Consider the following 4,419-nt stretch of genomic DNA (forward strand, 5'->3'; position numbering starts at 1 on the left):
CTTTTCCAAAGTCCCCACAATTAATATCCTGCTTGAGTCTAAATCCAGGTGCAAAACAAAGGAGTTTTCCTTCTTCAACAATACAGTGTCATAAAAAGAAATTATGCTATTCAAAAATAGTTCAGATGGTAAATTTTATGTCGTGCATTTTACCACAATTTTTACACAATGGGAAAAGAAGGAAATTATACTGTTTTACACTAGGAAATACTCCTCATAGTCTCAAAATGTTTTCGTATGTGTATTTATTGATAATGAAGGTAAAAACATTTCCTATATGTGTGAAAAAATGAGAGAAAATACCCCTAAAAGTTTTGGCAGTCTGTGGAGTGGAGTATATATAATTTTCTTTGTTTCCTCATATACATGTGTTACTTAATATTTGAGGGGAAGTAAATTTTGTCAAGTGGAAAAAGCTGATGTTGTGACAACGGCCCAGCCATCCACGACCCTGGCGGTGTTCCTAAAGGCTCCTCTGTGTGTGCATGTGTGTCTCACAGAGATTTGTAGATGGGTGACCGTGGACAGGAGACCCTGCTGCTAATGCCCCTGGATCCTGGCTCCTCTCTGGGAGGGCACCTGTCAGGTGGAGATGTCCCATCCTTGTGTCTCCCCCCATCCCTTGCACCTCATTCTCAGTGGCCCCACACTTGGCTTCACACCCTCATTTGGGAACAGATGTTCAACCATTGCCACCATCACAGAACAGAGGAGGGAAGCCCCATTGCCAGGTGGGGGCTGAACACGAATCCCTCAGGTGTGCGTCCCTCCTGCGTCCTGTCCTGTCCTGGTGCTGACACCCACAGCCTGGGTCTGGGCCTTAGAAGGGAAGTCTGCAGGTGCAGAGAAGAGAGCTCCCATCTGGGGGAGACAAGTCGCCTGCCTGACTCGTCATGATGCTGTGAGTCCTTTCAGGCCCTGAAGTCTCTGGTCCCCTCCTTGGATGCACACGGGCCGCATTCCTGCCCTGCATGTTGATTCGTTTTGCATCTGCAGTTCTTACTAAGCTGATGCTGTTTTCAGTTACGCTGTGCAGCCCCTGCTCTGTGGGCCCTGAGCTGCTCAAAGGGGATGTGGTTCATGGGCATCTTTCCTCTCATGATGGGAGAACAAGGAGAGAGAAGATGCCAGAAGACACCACGATGACTCAGCCGTGAGCAGCTTGTGCGGCTTCCTCATTTCACACCCACCACAGGCTCTGATAAGGGGAGACTTCCCTCAGGGGTTGAGACTGAAAGACTCTCCTGGAGACATCCTGGGGCATCGGGGAAAGGCCTGACCTGGGGAGCTGGGGGAGTGCCTGATGGGGAGTGTGGGTGCACTTGGGCCACTGTGAGTAAAGGGCAATGGAAGCCAGTGCTGGGCAGGCTCCTGACCACCTGGCTTTATCCCCAGATGTGAATGATGAGCGTGGCCCTGGACAGCCCCTACTATGGCTCCATCCCCTTCCTCGGCATCGAGAGTGGCCTTCAATGCCACTGTCACCCTGACTGGAGTGCAGTCCCGGGTCCCCAGTGGTGCTGAGTGCACCCCAGGGGAGGGTCTGGAGCTGAGTCAGTGCCTCCGTCTACCCCTCCAGCTGTGGAGAGGGGTGCACACCTCCTTCCAGCCCCCATCATGGGACAGCAGAGTTTCTGAATCTAGGTGCCCTCAGGCCCAGCCAGAGAGCGGAGATGAGCAGACAATTCTCAGTATTTCTGTAGCAGATTGCTCCATTCCAGCTGTGTCCCAGCGGTACCACCCGGGAGCTGAGTTCTGTGTTGTCCCTGTGGCAGGGTCAGGCTGGGGCCAGGGTCTCTGCTCTCTGGGAACTCTCACCTTTGGGAGGTAACCCTCTGCCCTGTTGTGTTGCAGACATCAATGAGTGTGGACCACCCTTGGCGGTGTCCTGTGGAAAATTTGCTGACTGCCAGAATGTGGACGGGAGCCACTACTGCACATGTAGCCCAGGATATGGCCTCGTTTCTGGGGCAACAACGTTCAGAAACGAGAGTGAGAACACGTGTCAAGGTAAGAACCACCTGCGTCTGCCATCCCCTCGTTCATGAGGTTTGGAGTCACTTGTGCCACTTTCTCCAAGTAGCAGAGGGCCGTCCTGGCACCGACCTAGTCACTCGCCCTCTTTGAACCTCAAGGCTCAGAACCCTCCACAGAGGGACACTTCTGCAATTTTGGAATGTGGTCCTTGCCCTCCAGGCATCTTATTTTCATGAAACAAAAGAGAGGGTTGGCATTGAGAGACCTCAGGGGCTCACACTGTCTTGGTACCAGCACAATATCCATCCTCTTCAGTCACTGCCAGAAGCCCACAGGGGCTCGGCCACACCTGGAGTCCCCGCAGAGCCCCCAGGCCCAGATGTACCCAGGAACCCAGTCCAGAAACGCGAGAGGGGGGAGCTTCAAGGGCAGGTCCACATTCCCCGGCTGGCTCTGCCCCTGGCCAACATCCCCACCTGATGAAGACGCCTCCTGCCACCTGACCCTGCTGCTCTGCCTCCATAGAATTCTCTGGATAAGGCGCTGCCCGGACCCTCCCCAGTAATTTCAGCGCATGGCCCGTGGGCAACTTGGATGACTGGGACCCGGGGTTAGCAGGGTCAGGGGTCAACAGCGTGACCTGGAAACCACCCCACACAAACTCAGAGAATCAGGTGACAGAAAAGCTCCATCAGGACCAAATGGCAAGACAGGATGCTGTCGTGGATCATCGCCCCAGGCTGACCCTCTCCCAAGGGGGTCAAGCCAGACCCCACGTTGACCTGGACCACTTGGGCACAGAAGATGGAGGCTGAAACAACTCCATGGGGCCCACCGTTCTGCATCTCTGGGGGGAGGCCGAGGGCTGAGAAGACAGAAACCTCCACCACCACTTGCCCGTCAGCACCTGCTCCCCTTCCAGCCATCAGCCCTCACCCACCACTGGCCTTGATCCGATGTGAATCTCCCCACTTCTGTCAGTCCAGAGGATGTCTTCACGGGAATCAGGAAAAGGCACCTTCACAGCCCCCAGGCTGCCTGGCCGGACGTCAGTCAGCCCCACTTTCCACCCAGCCTGGTGCCTGCTGTCTGGGTCGCCCTGGACTGTCCAGCACCATCTCCACTCTCCCTTCTGCTGCCGAATGCCTCCTTCTGCAGGGGCCTGGCTCAGAGGTGGCTCATGGTCCATTTCCACGGAGCTGGAGTCTCAGAGTGAGCGTAGATGGAGCGCACTGTCCTGCCAGGCTCACGGGGATTCCAAGGAGAACTCAGTCAGAAGCACCCGCCCTGAGCAAAGGCCATCACTGGGTCCAGGATGGTCCTGCTCAGGGAACGCAGCAATTCCCTGCTCTCGATTCCCAGGGAGGCCCACCTCGCCATTGACCAAATCCTCAGATGTAGGTGGCCTTGCTGTCCCCACCCCGGCTGGGAGCTGCCCAGGGAGGCTGAGGGAATCAGAGCTTGGGACAGGGAGGACTCAGGCCGCCTCCAGCCACTTCTGGACATCAGCGCATCCAGGACACCACATCCACTCACAGGCCTCCACGTGAATGAGAAAAGGCACACACTCACCAGGGAACAGACAGTGGGGCCTTCCAGATGCTTCTCTGCCAGGAAACGTGGCTGCCTCCCAGCCCCGAGGGCTGCCCACGGCTACAGGCCGCGTCACCTCTCCTTCCCCTTGCAGACGTGGACGAATGTCAGCAGAAACCCAGAATCTGTAAAGGCCGCAGTGTCTGCATCAACACCCTGGGCAGCTACACCTGCACGTGCCCGCCCGGCTTGGAGCTCAACCCAAAGGACCCGAATCTGTGCACAGGTAGAGCCCCGGGGAGACCCCGAGGCTGGATGGGCTGGGAAGGAGCTGAGGCGGGTCCTGCAGCCCAAGGAGGAGCTGATCCTCAGGCCTTGAGACGCTGACACCTGCTGAGCCTGCCCAGGGCCTCACCTCCCTGCAGGTCCCCCACAGAGCAGGGAGGTGACCGGGCCACTGGGCCTGGGTCCCCTGTGGATTCCCCTGCCCCTGAGAGCACCCCCAGACTTTGCCCCTTCCTCGTCTGTCACATGGGAGCAGAGGAAGCTGTCACTTCCATTTTCCAGAAGGGGAACCTGGACCAGGGCCTGGGATGGAGCCGGCAATATTCCTTGGTCAAAAAGTCCAGCCCCCATGACTCAGTTTCCCTCCTGGTTTCCCTGCCTGTAAATTGGGGCCAGTGGTCCCTGCAAGGCCACGTTGCAGGGAGGCCACCATAAGGTGCTTTGAGGGTGAAGGTGAAGTTCACCAGGTGGTGGCATGTGCAATAATGCTGGGGTCCTAGTGCCGGGCAGTGAGCGGGGTGCAGTGAGTGGAGGGCAGGGCCTGACCCTCTGGCTTTGTCCTCAGATGTGAATGAATGTGCCTCGGGGCACAATCCCTGCCACAGCTCCACCCACTGCCTCAAC

The 4,419-nt window shown here is 56.7% G+C and overlaps 1 long non-coding RNA gene across 1 annotated transcript; it reads left to right on the forward strand.

Moving 5' to 3' along the window:
• The first annotated feature begins 1,840 nt into the window (after positions 1–1,840).
• Positions 1,841–4,399, forward strand: LOC124232235 (uncharacterized). Its single transcript, XR_006886803.1, has 3 exons — positions 1,841–2,010; positions 3,665–3,796; positions 4,361–4,399. It is a non-coding gene; the product is annotated as an uncharacterized LOC124232235 (long non-coding RNA).
• The last annotated feature ends 20 nt before the right edge of the window (positions 4,400–4,419 follow it).

This window comes from Equus quagga, unplaced genomic scaffold, assembly GCF_021613505.1.
Source record: "Equus quagga isolate Etosha38 unplaced genomic scaffold, UCLA_HA_Equagga_1.0 HiC_scaffold_3613_RagTag, whole genome shotgun sequence".
Classification (NCBI taxonomy): Eukaryota; Metazoa; Chordata; class Mammalia; order Perissodactyla; family Equidae; genus Equus; species Equus quagga.